We start from the raw sequence: 23,299 nt of genomic DNA, 5'->3' as shown, positions 1-23,299 counted from the left end.
GCTGTTAAACCAATTGACCTAGATGATAATTTTTAAATTCCCAATTCACCCCCCTCTTAGGGTTGCACCAAAGCTAACACACATGTTTATTGTACAATAGTGAAACCATTTCTTATGTCGCACAAATGTTAAGCAATATTTCATAATATAATAATTGCCTAGAAAAAATATATGATAATCCAAAACCACTATTTTCATATGCCTGATAAGTCAGAAAATCATTTACAATATTTTCATATTCCCATGCTTTAAATTAATCAGTTAATTTCCAAAATGTCTGACATAATTTATTCCCCTTACCTTATCTCAAGAGTGGTGCCTACGACATCTCAACAACAAACCCACTCTGGTTAAAACGTTGGTGACTGAAATTGGAACCTAGGGATATTTTCCCTTCTTTAATCGACGCACGTTTCGCCAAAAAATTGAGGAGAGAGAGAAAGTTGGACGTAGGAGAGAGAGAGTTGAGAGAGACAGCTGAAGAGAGAAAGAGAGCTCTTGGCAATTTGGGGGGGTCTCTTAGGATGAATTAAATTGAATCCTTCCTGGATTGCTTATATATATATATATATTATAATATTATTATATTATATTATATTAATATATTATTGTATTATAATATATTATTTAATTAATAATTTATTTATTTATTTATTTGATTGATTAATTAATTAATTAATTAATTAATTTGTTTTGTTTTTTTTGGAATCATTACATTGGCACTGTTGTTGGGGACTAGGGTATGATAGCCAATTTATCATTTAGAATATTGTTGCTTTGTTTGTATATATTTTTGTTTTTCTTTTCTTGTTTATATATTGAAGTCTTAACTCTTTGAGCTTAAATTGTGTATGTTTTGTCTGCGTCCTATGGACCCTGAGATAGCTGAGTTGTCTGAATTGAAACTCATGGCTGAACGACCACCGGTTCCCACTGATCAAATCCTGGAACCTAGAGCTCCTTGTCTACCTATGGTGGGAGAGCAACAACTTTGGCCTCTTCGGGACTACTTTGTACCTAATGCATATACCTCACCGTTTTGCATCCAATTCCCGGATGTACAGGTGACACAATTTGAGATCAAAACTTCCATCATCTCGATGATGCCCACTTTCTATGGGATTCCATGGAAAATCCTTATTAGCATCTCGATGAATTTCTCAAGATATGTTCCACCATCTGCATCAATAATTTTGATGATGATGCCCTTCACCTAAGGCTATTCTCATTTTCTCTGAAGGATAAGGCTAAAGATTGGTTGACGTCCTTAGACACAAGCTCGGTGACCACTTGGGCCACTATGCATGACGAATTCTTAAAGAAGTACTTCTCAAATTGGAAGACTAACTAGTTGCAAAGGGCAATCACTAGTTTTTCTCAGTAGCGTGCGGAACTATTCTTCGAGACCTGTGAGCATTTTAGGGACTTACTACATCAATGCCCACATCATCAGGTCCCTAAATGGCAATTAGTCCAAATTTTCTATGAAGGATTGGCCAAGAGAGATAGGTCGATGGTAGATGCATCGTGCAGAGGTATTTTCATCATAAAGCACGAAAATGAGGCATGGGTTCTCTTTGAGAACCTAGCTCAGAATTCTCAGCAGCACACTATTGCTACTCGTAGAGCCCCCAACCCATATACCTCTAAACCAAAGGGAGTTTATGAGTTGGCCGCAACCCACGACCTAGCGCCAACCCTGCACATCATCGCTCAAAAGTTAGATCAGATCTTGTCCTTAGGACAACACCCGTAGCTAGTAGCATGTTCAGAGGTGTGTGCCATTGGCATTGATCCTTCCCACACCAGTTATAATTGCCCACATGTGCCTTCCCTACTTGAGCTTGTGCATGAGGAAGTTGGAGCCACCCACAATTAGTACGATAAGTCATCTAATGATCCATATTCAAACTCGTACAATCCTAGGTGGAAACAATACCCTAACTTCTCTTGGAGACCACACGCTCTAGGATTTCAAGTCTAAAGACCTTAACAAGCCTTTAATGCTCCACCTTCTCAGCCATATCAAAATTTCCAAAACCATCTTGATTCGGCCCCTCCACCTTCATCATTTCAGCAACCATCTCCCTCTTAGCCCAAATATGATACATTTCAGGAGACGATGCTAAAAACCCTCAAGGAAATTGAAGTTGATCGCCAAGTAGATTGACAACTCCTTCATTCCCACTCCCAATCCATAGCCAAGTTGGAAGCCACCATGGGGCAACTAGCTACATCCTTGAGTCGGAGAGATGAAGGAAAGTTGCTGAGTTAGCCTTTAGTGAACTCCAAGGGTCAATATGAGGTAGAATATGAATCGGACGTTGGTCCCTCATCATATCACGAGCAGAACCAAGCGGTGACCACTATTCAGAGTGGTAGGGTGGTCAACGAAAGGGTAAAGGAGCAGTTAAGCAAGGGAAAGAATGAAGAGGAGAAGGAAGTAGAGCTCCATGTAGAAATCTATGACACCTCCTCCTTTAGTTTAGTAAGGAGTCCTGGACCCTCCATTTCCATACCCATTGCTGGAGGAACAAAGCCTCATTATGCCCCCTGTAGGGTATTTCATGTCTCCTTAGTACCATGCCCTACAACTCTTCCTATGTCCTCTTTATCTAAGAAGGAGACCACAACTAAGTCCATTTTGGACGCATTTGGAGACTTCAAGCCAACAAGCCCCTCTTGGATAAGATTCAAAAAACACCTAGGTATGCCAAAGTCCTCAAAGACTTAGGCTACAGCAAGAATAGAGGGCAGCTTCGAAGAAACAAGTGGAGTTGGCAGAGCACATGAGTTCAATGGTAATAGGTCACCTCCACCCTAAACTAAAAGAGCTAGGCACACCAACCATTTCGTGTGTGATCGGCGATCATAACATTGATAGGGTGCTTTTAGACTTATGGCCGAGTGTGAACATCCTTCCATACTCAGTGTACTAGCATGTCCACTTAGGAGAGTTGAAGCCCGCCCCAGTCATCCCGTGTTTTGCTGATTGATCAATAAAACGACCTTAGGGTGTGATAGAAGATGTGTTCGTCAAAGTGACAGAGTTATATTATTTGGTTGATTTCATCATCCTGGATATAGAATCCTGTAACTTAATCAAAAATCCAATTCTTGTCCTATTAGGAATACCCTTCTTAGCCATGGCCAACGCTTGCATTCAATGTAGGACAAGAATTATGGAGATATCCTTTGGCCATGAGAAGCTCTGGCCAAAAATATTCTATGCGTCCCAAAATCCACTAAATATCATCCAAGCTATGGATGAGGACATGACGGATAAAATTTTTGTGGAAGAGATCCCACAAATTCTACGGGGGGGACCCATTGGAAGAAACACTTTAGCCTGAAAGCTCTGCTATTTCTGATCTGGAGGACCCATACAAGCAACCTCTTGCAATTCATGATTTGGCCTATAGTTTTGAGTTCAAGTTGGGGGGAAAACAAAACTGGGGCTGACAAGGACACGAGGGAAGATGATTTTAGCTTTGAACCCGACTGAGTTTGCTAAAGAGCCATAAGTGCACCTGGCTGAAGATGGTAAACTTAGCAATCTCGGGAGGCAACCCGAGCATTTTTTTATCTTTATATTATTTTCTTTTTAAGTCTTTAGTGCGTCCATAGTAGTATAATTGTAGTTCAGGTCCTTAGGATGAGTTATAGGCTAGTTGGGGGTATGACTAGGGCATGAATAGCACGTGTGAGAGCGACTTGGTCATTGTTTTGCAATTCCCTTGAACTTTCAAAATACTAGGAGGTTCGACCATGTTTGCGACCAGCACTGCACTATATGCAACTTGGTCGGGAACACAGAAAGTCGTTTAAAATCCCATTTCACCCTCAACTCTTCAACTCATGCTCTTTTCACATCCTGGTCATTCGTCGTTGCACTCTCCTTCGACCTAGTCACTTAGCCCCCCTCGATCATTCCTGAGCCTTGGGGAATGCTCTTGTCACCTAGTTCAGCTTCGGCAACCATCCCATTGTGCAAGACTCTACTTCGTTAAGCTTCCTTGAAAATGTCTCCCTAACCTGTCCTAGGACAGGAATTGTCCCAAGACTCGTCCCAAGATTCATCTCAACCCATTGCCAAACGGCAATGGCATCGGGTCTTGCCAAGATGGGGTCCTTCGTCAAGGGGTAGGCTGACTCTAGAGGCATAAAAGGGGGCTTCGGACATGATAAGAGCTCCACGAGTACGACTTTGACAACTATCGAGGCGGGGTTCATTCTTGAGGCTAGGAGGTCCAGCACAATCCTAGGAGGTGACAAGGGCACCATGGGTGACCTTTGAAGATGCGCAGTGGCCTCCAACACATTCGGTTGCGCTGCCTACCATTGAGCATCCCCCAATTCCTACCCTAGGGCTTCAAGAGGTCAGGTTTCCAAAGCCACTGACATTCTACACATTCAACCCAACTTTTCTTTATGATCCCACCATGAGGCTTCTGAAGCCCATGCCTAACCCATAGTTGTTGCCTTACCCCTCTCAATCATACCAGTCAGTTCAGCCATCTAACATACCTAACCAGCCGATGCCACTTTGGGCTCTCCAGCCGCGTCAACCACGTCCCCCTCTCTCCATTACTCGGCTTTAGTTCTTGAAGGAAACGATGTCGGCCCGTGATGCTTCGTTGGCCATAGCACTAATATTTTTCTCTAATTTGGATTCTGATTCTGCCACCGATTAAAGTTAGCTTGGTTGTCTTTAGGATCATTGTTGACCTAGTTAGGCTTACAAACTCTTGGTTTTTATGATAACAAAGTAAAGTTGTTTAATGATTTTTCAAGTGATATTATTTCAGGCAAAGATGAATTTACTCAAATTTCACATACCCTGACATGAAAGCTTACAAGGATCAAGGAACAAGGAAAGTTACATATGAATACCAGAGATCCGTAATGAAAGCTCATAGAAGTCTAAAAGATTGAAGAGCAGCATAGAGAGGACTCAAAACAAATATGTGTCAAATGTGTTTATAGAACAAGCTTTGTAAGTACTTCTAAGTGTGTTCAAATATGAATTTTCATATTGAAGCTCATTAGGCAAAGACAGACATAGAGACTTTAGTTTAAGTCTTGGAACATGTTTTTCAAATGTTAAATCAAGTTAAAATTCCAAGTTTAATTAAAAAAAAAGAGAGAATCAAAAAATGACTTACAGCTAGCTGACAAACGACTACCTGTCACAAGACAGACGACTGACATATTTTTGTAAGACTTTAAACACAAGTCAAAAGCTTGACAGATGACTGCCAGTAATAGTTGAGTCATCTGTGTTTGTTTTACCAGACGACTGCCACTCTTCTGAGTTTGTTTTTAAAGCTAAGTTATTCTGGTGACAGATGACTGTCAAGCTGAGGACAGGCACAGGCGACTGCCACCCTTCTGAGTTGTTTTAAAACTGAATTATTCTAGTGACAGACGACTGCCAACATAAGGACAGCCGTTTGCCACCTTTCTATTTGGAAAAATATGAACGTTATACATGGACAAACGACTGCCAGGACTTCACAGTCGACTGGCTCGCGACAATTTTCAAATTTCTGAATGGGCATATTTTTAAAATTTAAATTATTTGAAGCCCAAATTAATTTACAACTTGGACCCTACTCCAAGTAAACTTGGGGAACAAGCAAGAAATCTTTCTACCTCTATAAATACTCCAGGATCATTACTTTAGACACCAAGAATTCAATTTAGCTCTCATAGTATCTCAAAGCTTATTGAAATTGTAAAAGCTCTCCATTGCTCTCATCGCTCACGAAAATCTCTAAAATTTTGCTGAGTTTCTCACTGAGTTTGTGCATCGATTGTTGATTCTTTCATTCATTGAAAGATACTCACGGTGATAAATTTCTAGAGCTTCATTATCAAATTCATATTCTGAGTTTACTGAAGTACATAGTGTTTCAATTTGTACTAATCAGCTCTTTAAGGAGCAAGTTCTTGTACGTCTTGTTTTGAATCTTTGTAATAGGTTGATTAATAGTTCAAGTGCTGAATCGTTGGACCAAACAAGGGGATATTGTTTGGAGAAGGTGGGCTCTAGCCTTACCCAAGGAATGTTGTAATTGATATTGTTCCGCCTGGTAAAGGAACGGTATTAGTGAATCCCTTGGTGTTTTGCCAAGGGTGAGGACGTAGGTTGTGTTGAAGTCGAACCTAGTAAAACCCTATGTTCTTTTTTCTCTTCTCTACTCTTTATTTTTCAGCAAAGGTTATAATCTGTGTGGTTGCTTTAAAATTCAATTATGAATGTTTGGTTGTTAAATAGACCGGAAGATAATTAATTTTGAATAGATCAGCATTGATTGCGGAAACCAAAAAGGGACTACGTTGGTTGATCATCCTTGACTTATTAATCTCAAAGTTTATTTAAAAAATGAACATTAAGAAGAAGAATTATTGTGATACAGGGCTTATAACAAGTTCAACAAATTTACATATTGTTACAAGGATTGAGTGATTGGTTATATTGTTTTGATTGTGATAAAATTTGTGATTGTGTTTAAGTTTTGGTTATTGTTATAAATCAAAAGGACTAAGAAAAAGGAGAATAAAATTTTTAAATCCCAATTCACCCCCCTCTTGGGAAGCTATTCCAATCTCAATTGGTATCAGAACCTAGTTATAGTAATTCCTAAAAAGAAGCTATAAAAAGATCGAATGACAAATATAGGAGTAGCACCCTTCGGTGAGGGACAATCCACAACACGTCCACCAATCTTTTGTGGACATAACTACACATTTTGGAAAAAAGAGAATGCAAATTTATCTCCAACACATGGATTGGAAAGCATGGGAAGTAGTTATGGATGGAGACCTTATTCCCACTAAGATAGTAGATGGAAAACAGATTCCAAAATAGAAAAAGGATATGACTGATTCAGATTATAAAATGCTTCAAATCAATTCAAGCGCTATAAATGTTTTATACTGTGCTTTAGATGCTAACGAATTTAATAGGGTCATGACCTACAAGACGGCTAAAGAAATATAGGACAAATTAGAAGTGACATATGAAGGAACAATAGATGTTAGGGACAATAGAATAGATATGTTAACAAGCGCATATGAAGCTTTCAAAATGAATTTAGATGAAACAATATCAAGTATGTACACCAGACTTACCCACATAATCAATTCCTTAAGTGCCCTAGGAAAAACTTATACTACCTACAAAATGATTAGAAAAATTCTAAGAGGCCTTCCCTTTATACAGGAACCAATGGCTACAGCTATCACAGAAGGTAGAAACCTTAAGAACACCTCTTTAGATGAACTCATTAGTTCATTGCTTACTTATTTAATGGTTTTAAAGGAAAGGAATCCTGAATCCAAACATAAAAGATCCATTGCATTAAAAGCCTCCAGTAGCAGCTCAAGTGAAGAGGAAAGTGAATCAGGCGACTTAGATCAGGATGAATTAGCATTCATCACTAAGAGATTAGGCAAGTTTTATAGGAAAAATAAAAGGTTTCCTAGAAAGTTTAACAAAAAGAAATTTGAAAAAGGAGAGACAAATAGAAAAGAGAAATAAAGGTAAGAATGAACCTCCTATATGTAATCACTGCAAGAAACTAGGGCATATCAAGCTGGACTGTCCATTGCTCAAGAAAGACAAGAAGAAAAAGAAGGAAGCTATGAAGGCCATGTGAGATTATTCAAGCTCCAGTGAGATGGAAAATGAATCAAGTGGACAAGAGATGACAAATATATGCTTCATGGTGAATGACGAAAAGGTAAATTCATACTACTCTTCAACAGAATCTTACAATGAGTCTTGTGACAGCATGCCATCCTATAAGGAATTGCAAGCTGAGTTGTTCTTCTTACCTTACATAAGAGATTCATAAAATTTTTTTAAGAGAAATTTAACTCTGAAAGATCAAAATAAAGAATTATTGAAGCAACTTGAATCCTTCAAAACAATTGAAAAAGAAAAGGATTCTTGTATTAACAAAGTTAGAAGAGGAAGTAAATGAAATAACTCAAGAGTTTGGCAAAACTCATGCAGATGATTTGACTAAAAAGAATTTAAAGATAAATGAACTCAAGAAATTAGTAGAGGACAAAGAGAAAATTATATATAACTTTACCAAGAGAAAAGAAAATTTTGAAAAAATGATTGGACAACAAAGACTACATGAAAATAAAGAAGGTATGGGTTATAATGGTAAAAAAAATAAAAAGAGTAAAAAGTTATACATGGTGAAATTAGGAATAGCTTCCTAAGAGGGGGATGAATTGGGTTCTTTAAAAATTTTATTCCCTTTTTAATACTTACTTGTATTAGTATGACAACAAGAAAACAAAGTAATCAACTAATAAACACACTACAAGCTACTGATATTTAAATAAACAATCCAACCAATTAAAGTAAATAATTTAAACAAATATGCAAAAGTTTTAGAACTTTTATCAGCTGCCCTGTAGAAGTTTGCAACTTTCTTTAAATGAAATCTTTGTTTGCACTTCTCTTGCTCAAGATTTTCGCAGATTAACCAACGTACTCCCTTTTGGGTTTCCGCAAACGGTTAATCAAAATGTACTTTCTAAATATCAAGAGTCTTCCTTTGATTTTAATTTCGAGCCCTGCTATCTGCACTTCAGTATACACAAAAATAGATTGTATAGAAAGTAATAAGTAAAGAAGAAAGAAAGACACAAAGATTTTACGAGGTTCGGCTTCAACACAGCCTACGTCCTCGCCCTTGGCAAAATACCGAAGGGTTCCACTGTAGCAGTTCCTTTACAGGGCAGAACAACACTGATTACAAACACTCCTTTGTTAAGGCTAGAGCCCCTTCTCCAAACAATATCCCCTTGTTTGGTCCAACGATTTAGCACTCGAACCGTCAATTAACCCATTACAAAGATATAAAACAAGGCGTACAAGAACTTGTTCCTCAAAAATCTAATTAGTACAAATTGAAACACTATGTACTTCAGTAAATTCAGAACATGAATTTTAGAATGAAACTCTTAAAAACTTATCACCGTAAGTATCTTTCAATGGATGAAAGAATCAATAACTTGATGCACAAACTTAGTGAGAAACTCAGTAAAGCTTTTAGAGAATTTCGTGAGTGATGAGAGCAATAGCACACTTTCGGAATTTCAGCGGGCTTTGAGAGAGAATAAGAACGAAATTGATTTCTTGGTGTTTTAAAACAATGATCCTTGAGGGTATTTATAGAGGTAGAAAACCTCCTTGCTTGTTCCCCAATAATACTTATAGTTGTTTCCAAATAATAAAATTATATAAACTTCCAATAATTTGAATTTCAAAAATTATATCCGTTGGAAATTTGAAAAATGCCACGTGCCAGACGACTGTGAAGTCCTGGCAGTCGTTTGTCCATATGATATAACTATAGAACTCATAGGCAGAGAGGTGGCAGTCGTTTGTCCCTTGATTGGCAGTCATCTGTCACCAGAATAATATGGTTTTAATTACAACTCAGTAGGGTGGCAGTCGTCTGTCCATATGGTGATAGTCGTCTATCCACGAACAAATTAAAATTTTAATATACACAGAGGGTTGACAGTCGTCTGGCAGAATACTCACAAACTTCTCACTTGGCACTGGCAATCGTTTGTCAAAACCTTGAAAGTCATCTGTCAGGCTTCTGTCTTCAATTATACTTCTCTAAATTGGCCAGTCATCTGTCCATAGACAGACAATCATCTGTCAACTGACATTTGTTCATTTCAACATATTTTTAAATTCTCTCTTCTTTGCTCAATTTATCTTGAAATATGAACTCGTTTGAGTTTGACAAATTTTTCCAAGTTTTATATTAAGGTATCTAAGTCTCTTTGCCTAATGAGCTTCAAAATGAAAACTTCATATTTGAATAAACTTAGAAGTACTTACAAAGACTTTGACCTAGTCTGTTTTGACATTTTCTTGGCTCTAAGTCCTTTCAATGCTGCTCTTCAATCTCTTAGACTTCTTTTTGAGTTTTCATTTATAGATCTTTGGTATTCTCATGAACCTCTCCTTGTTCCTTGATCCTTCTAAGCCTTCATGTCAGGGTATATGTATTTTGAGCAAATCATCTTTACCTGTAATCATATCACTTGAAAATATATTAAATAACTTTTACTTTGTTATCATCAAAACCAAGAGTTTGTAAGTCTAGCTAGGCTAACACATGGGATACTTTGTCAAAGAATCCAAGTACTATGCTAGTACTTCTTCAAACAACAAACATGAACACACCACTTGCTACATGTGCAATACTAAAGGTCATGTAATGTTTAACTATCCACTAAAAAGAAAGTATGTTAAAGTTCAAGGAGAATGGAAAGTCAATCATAAGAACTAAATGGGTGTTTAGAAATAAAAAGGATGAAACTGGGGTAGTTGTAATAAATAAAGTTAGGTTAGTAGCACAAGACTATAATCAAGAAGAAGGTATCGATTATGAAGAGACCTTTGCTTCCATAGCAAGAATGGAAGCTATAAGAATGCTTCTTGCATATGCAGCCAATAAAGACTTCAAATTGTACCAAATGGATGTAAAAAGTGCATTCCTAAATGGTTATATAAATGAAGAAGTTTACATTAAACAACCTATAGGGTTTGAAGACTCTAAAAACTCAAATCATGTATTCATGTTAACTAAAGCCTTATATGGATTGACACAAGCTCCTAGAGCTTTGTACGATAGACTAAGCAAATTCCTACTCCAAAACAATTTTTCAAGAGGAAAGATAGATAGCACTTTGTTTATAAAAACCAAAAATAATGATATGCTTATAGTAAAATTTTATATTGATGATATTATATTTGGAGCAACTCATGAAGGCTTGTGTAATGAATTTGCTACAACTATGCAAAGAGAGTTTGAAATGAGCATGATGAGAGAGCTAAATTACTTTCTAGGATTACAAATCAAATAAGCTAAAAATGGAACTTTCATAAATCAAACTAAGTATATTAAAGACATGTTAAAGAAGTTTGATATGGAAGAAAGTAAACCTATAGGAACTCCTATGAGCACCTCAACTAGTCTTGACAAGGATGAAAAAGGGAAACAAGTAGATACCAAACATTACCAAGGCATGATAGGAAGCTTACTTTATTTAACAGCAAGTAGACCGAATATCATATTTAGTGTTTGTATGTGTGCTAGGTTTCAATCAGATCCTAAGGAATCATATCAAATCGCAGTTAAACGAATCATTAGATACTTACTAGGCACATTTGATTTAGGTCTATGCTATCCAAAGGGAACTGACTTCGAAATGATAAGTTATTCAGATGCAGATTATGTGGGATGAAAAATAGATAGCACTAGTGGGACTTGTCACTTCCTAGGACACTCACTAGTTTCTTGGTTCTCAAAGAAACAAAATTTCGTAACATTATCTACAGCTGAAGCAGAATACATAGCAGTTGGGAGCTGTTGTGCACAAACCTTGTATATGAAACAACAATTAAGGGACTTCAAAATACAATACCAAACAATCCCTATAAAATGTGACAATACAAGTGCCATAAATATTTCAAAGAATGTGGTATCATATTCAAGAACCAAGCATATTAATATACGTCATCATTTCTTAAGAGATAATGTAGACAAGAAAGAAATAGTACTTGAATTTGTTAATACTCATGATCAATTGGCCGATATATTTACTAAACCTTTAGCTAAAGATCAATTTGTATTTATCCTACAAGAATTAGGAATGTAAGATGTAAGAGAAGTTAACTAAGAGAGAAGATAACAAATTGTTCAGGGCAGACGACTACCAGATAGTTGACAGGTGACTGGCAGGCTATTGCTTGTGTGAAAAAACAGTGGACAGACGACTGTCTCGCGGTGGGTCGTGTTCATTTCACATAAAAACACCCTTTTTAAAACCCCCCAGACAATTGTCCATTCGTATCCCCTTCTCTAAATCAACTCCTCTTCATTCTCTTCAAAGTTCCTTCTCTCATAAACTCCTCCCAACAATCATCCATCATAACCCTAATCCATACACACCTAGGGTTTCCTGAACTTCAGCTTCATCAAAATGGTTCATACTAAAATCGTAGGAAGAAAGGAAAAAGCCTCCTCGTTTTCTTCAAAGCCTACAAGCAACGACGACATAGAGAAATGACTGGTTTCATCTCATGTGAAAGCGTTATATCAAAGTCACATATATGCAATCGATCCAATATTTTGTAAGGTATAAGATGTCACTTTCTTCGAAGAAAACTTCCCTAAAATTTTTTAAAATGTTCAAAAATATAGGATGGGATAAGTTCATTCTTCACCAAGTTAAGGGGTATTACCCAGATCAGATTAAGATTTTTTACTCAAACTTGGTAAAGAAAGACGTTGGAATTGAGTGTAATCCAGTAGAAAAACAGTGGATTATGGAGTAAGGTTTTTCACCACAAGAATTTTTGCCTCTTGTGATGAACAATCAACCCGTCTATTTTGGACATCTTCCACCATATAAGCAGCTTAATCTCCAAGTACAAATCCTCCATAAGATCATTGCTTATAATATAATTTCGAGGTCTGGATCCTTTGATCATGCGTCTTTCTTCAATTGTTTCATAATGTGGTGCCTATTAAAAGGGAAATTAGATTTAGCTAGAATCATACTAAAATGGATGGTCATGAAGCTCAAATCTCCTAGGACTGGGCTTCCGTATGGCTGCATTCTTTCCTTGGTCTTTGCTCATTTTCAAGTCCTCTCTCCATCTTCAAAAATAATGAAGCGAACCCATTACCATGTCTTCTCCACTACTACACTAAAAAGAATGGGTTACAAAAAGTATACCGAGGGATGGATGTTTAAAGGAAATAGACCGACAAGACCAGCACTAGAAGAACCTAACCCAAGACCAGAAAAAGCTTATATGCCTCCATGGTTTGTTCCATTTTATCAGAATTATACTTGATTCAGTTATGAAATGTAGGAAAATTTTGCTTCTCTTCAGGATAAGATCTTACACATTGATGAAAAATACACTTCACTGGACCAACGCATTGCCAAGATAGAACACCATGTCACACAAAACAAAGAGAGCAATGAAACTAATGATGAAGAAGAAGATGCAAGTGAAGATGGAGGAGAAGATGAAGGAGTAGATGAAGGAGAAGATGGAGGAGGAGGAGGAGGAGGAGGAGGAGGAGGAGGCTCACAGCAATATAAAGGTAAGGGAATTGCTGAAGATAGTGGCACAACTTCTGATACATAGACTTTTTTATGTTGCTTTTGTATGCTACACATGCTTAGTTTCTGATTGTATGCCTTTTTGTTGATGTCAAAAGGGGGAGTATGTGTGCGAGCAAAGTCTATGAATTTAAATATGTATTTTGCTTATGTATGAAATTTGAACATGTGTTTGTAGTATTTTCTTATGTATGTATTTGCATATGTATCAAATTTGAACATGTGTTTGTATGTACTACGAGCTCTATGAAGAGTTTTATGAATATATATGTCTTAATCCTAGAACTTTCAAATCTTTTGAACTTATGGCTTAATGTGTCTTAATGAGATTATTTTAAATCTATGCTTATTGACAGGGGGAGCATTAATTTTAATTTTATATCTTTGCTCGTTCTTTGTCATCATCAAAAAGGGGGAATTGTTGGCCTAGTTAGGCTTACAAACTCTTGGTTTTGATGATAACAAAGTAAAGTTATTTAATGATTTTTCAAGTGATATTATATCAGGCAAAGATGAATTTGCTCAAATTTCACATACCCTGCCATGAAAGGTCACAAGGATCAAGGAACAAGGAAACTTACATATGAATACCAGAGATCCATAATGAAAGCTCATAGAAGTCTGAAAGATTGAAGAGCAGCATGGAGAGGACTCAAAGCAAATATGTGTCAAATGTGTTTATAGAACAAGCTTTGTAAGTACTTCTAAGTGTGTTCAAATATGAATTTTCATATTGAAGCTCATTAGGCAAAGACAGACTTCGAGACTTTAGTTTAAGTCTTGGAACATGTTTTTCAAAAGTTAAATCAAGTTAAAATTCCAAGGTTAATTAAACAAAAGAGAGAGAAATCAAAAAATGACTTACAGCCAGCTAACAGATGACTGCCTGTCACATGACAGACGACTGACATATTTTTGTAAGACTTTAAACACAAGTCAGAAGCCTAATAGATGACTGTCAAGCAATTGACAGACGACTGCCAGTGATAGTTGAGTCATTTGTGTATGTTCAGTCAGACGACTACCACTATTCTAAGTTTGTTTTTAAAGCTAAGTTATTCTGGTGACAGACGACTGCCAAACTGAGGACAGGTGACTGCCACCCTACTAAGTTGTTTTAAAACTGAATTATTCTAGTGATAGACAACTACCAACATGAGGATAGCCGACTGCCACCTTTCTGTCTGGAAAATTATGAACATTATACATGGATAGACGAATGCCAGGACTTGATAGTCCACTGGCTCGTGGCAATTTTCAAATTTCTCAATGGGCATATTTTTGAAATTTAAATTATTTGAAGCCCAAATTAATTTACAACTTGGACCCTACTCCAAGTAAACTTGGGGAACAAGCAAGAAGTCTTTCTACCCCTATAAATACCCTCAAAGATCATTATTTTAGACACCAAGAAATCAATTTAGCTCTCATACTATCTCAAAGCTTACTGAAATTCTGAAAGCTCTTCATTGCTCTCATCACTCACGAAAATCTCTAAAATTTTGCTGAGTTTCTCACTGAGTTTGTGCATCGATTGTTGATTCTTTCATTCATTGAAAGATACTCACGGTGATAAATTTCTAGAGCTTCATTATGAAATTCATATTCTGAATTTACTAAAGTACATAGTGTTTCAATTTGTACTAATCAGCTCTTTGAGGAGCAAGTTCTTGTAGGTCTTGTTTTGAATATTTGTAACAGGTTGATCGATGGTTCGAGTGCTTAATCGTTTGACCAAACAAGGGGATATTTTTTGGAGAAGGCGGGCTCTAACCTTACCCAAGGAGTGTTGTAATTGGTATTATTCCACCTGGTAAAGGAACGGTAATAGTGAATTCTTTGGTGTTTTGCCAAGGGCGAGGACATAGGTTGTGTTGAAGCCGAACCTCATAAAAACCTTGTGTTCTTCTTTCTCTTCCCTACTTTTTATTTTTTAGTAAAGGATATAATTTATGTGGTTGCTTTAAAATTCAATTCTGAATGTTTGGTTGTTAAATAAACCGGAAGGTAATTAGTTTTGGATTGATCAGCATTGATTGCGGAAACCAAAAAGGGACTACGTTGGTTGATCATCCTTGACTTATTAATCTGAAAGTTTATTTAAAAACTGAACATTAGGAAGAAGAATTATTGTGATACAGGGCTTATAACAAGTTCAGCAAATTTACATATTGTTACAAGGATTGAGTGATTGGTTATATTGTTTTGATTGTGATAAAATTTGTGATTGTGTTTAAGTTTTGGTTATTGTTATAAATCAAAAGAACTAAGAAAAAGGAGAATAAAATTTTTAAATCCCAATTGACCCCCTCTCTTGGGAAGCTATTCCAATCTCAATTTTGTTGTTCACTCTTGGGTTTTGTACTGTGCTTCTGCGGCACATGTTTGTTGTTTTTCTTTTATTTTATGTTCCTTTCTTTTCTATTCTTTCACCTTGAATTTTGTGGCATTCCCAGTGTTGGTAATGACGTCACATATAGTGTAATGCTGTTTTGCAATCAATGAAATTTACATGTTGTTGTGCTACCTATCTTTTGTGCTATAGTGTATTCTTGCATGCAGGTTGTTTCTGGACTATATGTATTTGATGCAGGCACACTGATTACTATTCATTGCACCATGATATGTCTCCTCTACCATGCACCTAGGTTCTTTCTTTCCACTCTTCGGTGAGGACACTGAGGTTTTACGTTGGGGGTAGGGGGTAGGTAAACACTACATGGTATTCTAAGCACAAAAATGACAAAATTTCAAATTTTCAATGAACAGTGTTTCTTTTATGCCATGCTAGCACTGTTTATACCCTTTACATACTTTTATATCACTAACATGTTACATGCAGTGGTTTATCATTTATATGATTTTATTATGCTCAATAACGAAATAGTGAGTTACTTGTCTTTAGTCTTACAGAATATGGTCAATATATGCTTTGAAACTCTAAGATAGTTGACTAATGATTCGGTCATGTTAATATGGTGGTGTAAAGACTGGAATTTACATGGTATCTCACAAGGCTAAGATGCCCTTACATGTAATTTGTTGTACTTTGGGTTCCTTAAGAGCACTGAGGGAACAACCATGGCGACTATGACACCTTGTAAGGTATTGTTGAGCCGTTCGTTCATTTCTTGAGTTATTAATGTCAAACTTTGAGCTTATAAAACTCAACTTTCGTTTTATTTTTTGGATTTCCTTTGCCCAACTAGTCGTTGTTCTCACATTTTCTAGCCTAGAGGAGACATCAAGTGGGGAGATATAAACCTAGGTCTTATAGCTTACTCAAAATGTGAAAATTGAGCCACCCCTAGAGACAGACTTATTTCGTGGACTCCTATTCAAGCTCAATTCCCATTGATGGTATGAAGACAACATAAGAGTGTAATGATTGTCCTATCTGACCATGAAAAGAAAGAAAATGAAAAGAATGAGCAGAAGAAAGAAAAAGAGAAATAAGAATGCAAATGAATGAAATGAGAATATATATATATATACCTGCTCCAAATGTATGTAAATAGGTCAAGCTAGGGACACAACACCACACTTCCACTCATATTGCAACCTCACAAGTCTAACCAACAATCCTTTTGAATATGTTAATCCAATCAACAAGGTAAGCTTGATTTCACAATATGAAACAAAATAGAAATTTCAGCAAACTTCCAAAATTCAGATTTTGATATCAAATAAGTTACTTGAATTTAATCAATAAGTTTGATATTTATCAATCAATGTGTTCCTTTAAAGTTTCCGTAAACTTTTATATTTATCAATCAACATATTCCCTTTAAGGTTTTCGCAAACTTTGATATTTATCAATCAACGTATTCCTTTTAAAGTTTCCGCAATTCTTGATAAAAAATTAATTTCCAGAAATTAAGTAGGCATTCACACAATTTATATATGCATAAAATTAAAGAGATTTAGGGAAGATAAAGACACCAAGAATTTACGAGGTTCGACTATACCCGCCTATGTCCTCGCCTTAGGCAAACCACCCAAGGATTTCATTATACCACTCCCTTAACTGGGCAGAGCAAACCGTTCACACACTCCTTCAAGTAGGACGGAGCCCTCCTCTTTAAGTGATACCCCACACTTGGTTAGCCAACGATGCAATCAACCCTGAATCGTAAAAAACAATAAGAGAAAATTTTGTGTACAATGACACTCCCAAAAGAGCAGATATGTACAATTTGAATATCACAATATACTTCAATCAAATATCAATATAGAAAGATGAAGCTCAAGTGTATATCACCGGGTTCTTTCTTAGATTGAAAATTTTAAGTAGAGGACAAGAACCCCGAGCTTTTAAATCAGCAAGTACTAAGCTTTAGCTTTCAGAAAATATTCAGCAAGAATGCTTTGATTGAGAAAGAAGTTGATCAATTGCTGATTTTGATCTTTGTTGTTGTGTTTGATTCTTGGGTTTAACATGTATTTATAGATAAAAAAAAGTAGTATTTCATATTCCCCAAGTTGCTTTGAGTATTCCCCAAGGCTTTACAAAGTTTTGGGGCTAAGCAAACACTTTTGGAAACCTTCCCACACTGTTTTAAATTTAAATTTACAAAGGTCAGTTGCTTGTGCCTTTTAAATCAATGTATTTTTGAAAATAGTATAGAATCAGTCGCCTAGGCCTAATGGGTCAGTCGCTTGACATGGTTCTGTTTGCTTGTCAATCAACTGATCATATATGGTTAGTCGCCTGATCTGCTGTCAGCTTCGACCATCCTTCAGTATTTTGGTCATAATTTTTTCTATACAACTCCAAACTAGACGTTCTTAGTATCAACAAAAATCTAAGAGAAGATATCACAACTTTTATGTTGAACACTTTTTAAGATAAGAAACCATTGATAGAGAAAATTGCACATCAATGCAGATATAGAAAAAATATGGGAATTTGGAGAATCCTGTTTTGGTGCTTTTTATCCCAAAAATAATTTTAACCCTTTTGAAATAACTTTTGACCTTATAAAAATATTTTCCAAGTCTTTTAAAAGGTATCTAGGTCCAAGTAATTAACCTAAGAGCTTCATGCATTCATATTGAAATCGTTTAAAGTACTTACATGAGACTTCTTAAAAGACTATAACTTTCTAAGCGCTAAGTCTTCATGTATTTTCTTTGCTCTCAGTATCTTCATGTATTTGAATTGCTTTAAATATCTTCATTTATTTTCTTTGACTTCCTTCATAGCTCATTGACTTAAGTACATACTTCATCAAGTTCTTCTAGCTTTAAGTACAAGCGTTCAATAGACTTTTCAAGCACTTGACCTTGGTCTTTTATCAACACTCTTGAGTCCTAAAACTTCTTTTAACCAAATATGTTAAGTTCCTTTACTTTGTTATCATCAAAACAAGATTCTAAGCCTTGTGAGGCCAACACGTATGAAGAGTTTTCAGCCGAGCAATGCATTTGCTGCATTTATGCCTAGTCTATAAAAAAGTCAATTTAGGGTGGTTTTTATTGGATGTGGCGAGCAAGTGAGAAGATACTAGGGTGAAGGACTCGACACCTCATAAATAGGCTAGATTCCTTTTGAGACTAGTTCCCTCCATATTTTAGTGTTGTTCCTTAAAATGTGTGGGATGTTTGATCATGACATTCTTCCTCACATATGAGAGTGAACCTATTTTCCTGAGTGTTTTTAAGGGTATACCAGTGAGGCTGAGTCAAGACGGCCGTTTAGTAGGTGTCCAAGGGTATCCTGAGTGTGTTAGATCATGCACTTTGCATATTCCTAGTGATATTGCCTATTTATACGTGGATTTACATGACTATATTAACTCTAAATTGCAATTGTGGTTGATTATCTATGAATTATGTTTTTCTTGATGACTATATTATGTTGAGACTTGCATGAGTGATTCGTTTCAGAGTTGTGTGTATAGTGAAGTCATATATGGAAGAACCTGTATGTAATTAGGTGATATATCTATATGTAAAATGGTATGATGGTGTTGCATATATTTTTATTTGATGTTCATTGGAATTGGTGTTTGCGGGTATCACTTTAGAAATCCTCATGAGACTAGAACTCGTCCATTAGGATCAACCTAGGGGTTTAAAGTCTTGTTGCATACGGTAAATGCAACTGTGTTTCCCACGAAAGAGGATGTAGATAGGATTTTAGAATTTTCTTAGACTTTACTTTGCTTAAGGACAAGCAAAGTGTAAGTTGGGGGTTGTGATGAGTCCCTAAAATGCACGATTTTAGACCCTCATCTACCTTTGTTTATCTTTACTTTATTATGTATTTACCCATTTATCATTGTTCGAAGTTATGCAAGGTTTGTTGGTCTTTTTACGAAAAACATGTTAAAACCAAGGATTTAGGCATACAAGAAGCCAAAGAAGAACTTAGAAGTCCACAAAGTTCAAATCAGATGTTCAGCCAAGCTCCTAAAGCTCTGGATCATCATAGGAAAATAAGGCTATACTCGACCAAGTGGTGCGACTAGCAACATAAGGGGCAACCAAGTCATCTGCAAATTCCAAGGTTCAGACTAAAGAAGATTTGCTGAAAGGTTCAACCAAGTCTTCAACCAAGTGATTCTTAAGGGCGATCACTTTGCGATACTGAAGCATACTAAAGCCAGAACTACCAAGAGTATCGACGAAGTGTTAGACCAGAGAGACCGTGAGGGGTGACTATGCCAAGTTCCTGAGATTTCTTGAAGATTGAGATATTGCAAGTCTTGACCATCAACTTGACTAGTAAGACCCTATGGAGCGACTTAGTCAAAGATGCTGAAAATTCAAATCCATGGTGTCCCACGAGTCTTGACCAGGATGCGATCAAGAGAAGGATGGGAGCGACTTGGTCGACAACGATGATTTTCAATGCAAGATTTGCTGCAAACTTTCCTAAACAGAAAATCAAACCTTATAAACCCTAGAGCCTATAAATATTCGCTACGAACATGAGCTCTAGGTTCCTCTTTGGTCAATTTTGGGTTAGTGACAGACCTAAGACGCCATTGAGAACCAACCTAGGATAGATTTACTAGCTTTCATTTACATTCTTGTTATGGTTCTTGACTCACTCAAAAAAAATAAGCAGCTCAGAAGCTATCCCAAGTATAGGAGTTATGTCGTATAATATTTAGCCCAATGGCCAGATCGTCTCCTCAAGGAATGCAGTTTAATTTCAAATTTTATGTAAGTTCAATCAAAAAATAAGAAACAAAAGGGCACTGAACGTAGTTCAAATTCGGGTTTTCTTGATTGTTTGAGATTTTCTTTTGACAAATTAAATGAACATGCAATTTAAACTATGAGTCCTAACACGCACTGAATTTAACAACGAGAAACAGAAATCCTATGTTTAATCAGGCAAGAATTGAGATCCACGTTTGAACTTCAGATGAAACTAAAAATGATAACTTAATGCACAAACTTAAACATGCAATTAAGAAACTCAATCGAACGCAAAAAGAACTAAACTTTAACACAAACAAGAACGAAAATTTAACTCTTTAACAATTAAGGATAATTGGAAACGTGGTAACAATTCAGACTTTAATTAAACTACACTTAAATTAAATAGAACTCAATAAATTTTGAATTTTAAAGAAACCAACTGATTTAATTTCTAAAGAGGATATTTTTTTTTTTTGTATTTTTCTCTTTTTTTCAAGAAAACAAACCAAACGTTGATTAATTAAACAATTAACGCAAGCAAAAAGTAAATCCAGTACTAATATTAATTAAGGGAGGAGAAAGTAATAAACTTTAATAAAAACACCCAACCAATAATTAAAAAAACAAAACTTTAAAGAAAACTCTAATAAACTAACAATATTCAAAAAATATTTAAACTACTTCAAAGAAATAATAAAAAAAGAGAGGAAGAGAGGAGTTTTTGCTAGCCCGTGGAGCAGAGAAGCAGCTGCATAGCAACAAGAAGAAGCCTCGGCATTGTAGTGGGGAGTGGCTCGGATTGGCTTCCAGCAGCACACACAAAGGTCTCGGGTTGCAGCTTCACCACAGCGGGTTGGTGGCATATAAGGGCAGCAACGTGGACAACACACAGCAGCAAGGAGGCTCGGGTGTAGCAGGGAGTTCACAGCAGGGTAAGAGGAGAGTTTCGAGCTTCTACACAGCAGATGGTGCCGAGAACAGTAGCAAGCCGTAGGGGGTCTTCACGAGCAGCACCAGTAGCTATGGGATGATGCGTGAATTCAACTACAACAGCAGGTTCTCAGCTGAGGCAGGGCAACAAAGGTAGGAGAAAAATAAGGGAGAGAGAGGAAGAAGAAGAGGGAGAGAAGAGAGGAAGAGAAGATAAAGAGGGAGAGAAGAGTTGAGAGGATTAGAGAGGGAGATAGGGCCGAGTGTAAGGAGGCAGAGAAGGAGGGAGAGTGTGCTAGTTTTGTAGAGAAGGAAGGGAAGAGTAGGGAAGAGAAGGAGTTAGAGAGAGGAGAGAGTTAGAGAGGAAGAGGATGTGTGAGGGAGAGAAGGGAGAAGGTAGAGAGTGAGAGAGGAGGGGTGCGGCTAGAGTAGAAGAAAGAAGAAAGAATAAATAAAGGGAGAGAGAGGGGCAACCCTAGACCTGCGCATGGAAGATCAGGACCCGGCTGCATGGCCGGGTCAAATCAAGGTAATATATTTTTTTCTTTTGCTTCTTCTTTTCTTCTTTATTCTGTTTCCTAGCGAATAAGCTCAATTTTGACCCTCTTGGAGTCCGTATCTCTCGAAACTTAAAACATGAAAGTTGTAGATAATCTTCTCATATTTTCATAGCATTTCGAATCTTCTCGATCTAAACTTGGACGAGAAAATTACGCACCAATTACAAAGTAGCGTCGGTTTTAGCTCTTAATAATTGCCCTGCAATAAAAAATACAAAAAATTCATAAATTACTCAATAAAACCCAAATATTATAAATAAGGTATAATTTTGAAATATTGAGAGTAATTAGGTATTTAATTAAAAATATAAGTCTCAATATATGAATTAAAACATCTAATTACGCAGTTTAAGCACGTAATTACACCCTCTAACAACGTTTTACTAGTCTCTAGAAAAATAATATGAATGAATTCTAGGGCAGTATCCACAAATACTAACTCCAACAAACATGAAATGAATACACATGCAAAACAATTATACCATTTCACATACAAGAATATAACCAAATTTCACCCGAGCTTATCATCTACAATGCACACAACTCCGAAGTAAGTCATTTATGCAAGTTTTATCGTTTTATAGCAATTAAGAGCAGTATACTCACATGATGTTAACCAGCAATACAATTCAGAGTTAATGTAGTCATATAAATTCGAGTATAAATAGGCAAAATCTCGAGGTATATGTAATGTGTATGACTCGTTACACTCAGGATACCAGTGGACACCTATAAAACGACCGTTTTGACTCTGCCTAACTAGTATACCCTGAAAAAAACACTAAAAAGGAATGGCCTCACTCGTCATATATGAGGAGGAGTGTCGCGATCAAACATCTCACATATTGCAAGGAACAAATGCTAAATGTATGGAGTGGACTAGTCTGAAAAGGATCCAACCTATATGAGGTATCAAGTCCTTCACCCTAGCATCTTTTCACCTACTCGCCATATCCAACCAATACCACCCTAGATCACCTTATTCATAAACTTGGCGTGAATACATCTAAGCCATTAAGTAGTTGAAGAGTCTTCATATGTGGAGAACATGTGTCGTGTCCTTGACTTTTTGTGGTATTTATGTGGAGCAGGTATTAGCCTTTCATTTCATGTGTATTTTTATTTTTATTATTCTTTCTTCTACTCATTCTTCAATTTCTATCTTTTCTTGGTCAATTAGGACAATTATTACACTTCTTTTATTGTCTTCATACCACTAATGGGAATTAACCTTGAATAATAGTCCATGAACTACGTCTATCTCTAGGGGGTGGCTCAACCTTCATATCTTGAGTAGACTACAAGATCTAAGTTTCTATCTCCCCACTAGATATCACCTCTAGGCTAGTAAGTCAAAAATAGAGACAAGTGTACAAAGAATCGTCCAGAAGAAAAGAGAATTGAGTTTCATGAACTCTGATTTGATGTAAACACTCAAAAGGACGATAAATAGCCCAAGGATA

At 36.5% G+C, this 23,299-nt stretch overlaps 1 non-coding gene across 1 annotated transcript; it reads right to left on the bottom strand.

The window, feature by feature from the left end:
- Window positions 1–1,349: 1,349 nt before the first annotated feature.
- Window positions 1,350–1,455, bottom strand: LOC131152467 (small nucleolar RNA R71). The gene has a single exon (XR_009135968.1). It is a non-coding gene; the product is annotated as a small nucleolar RNA R71 (small nucleolar RNA).
- Between the last annotated feature and the right edge of the window lie 21,844 nt (window positions 1,456–23,299).

This window comes from Malania oleifera, chromosome 3, assembly GCF_029873635.1.
Source record: "Malania oleifera isolate guangnan ecotype guangnan chromosome 3, ASM2987363v1, whole genome shotgun sequence".
Classification (NCBI taxonomy): Eukaryota; Viridiplantae; Streptophyta; class Magnoliopsida; order Santalales; family Ximeniaceae; genus Malania; species Malania oleifera.
Note: the sequence above shows the minus strand (reverse complement) of the source record. Positions and strands in the feature narration are given on the sequence as shown.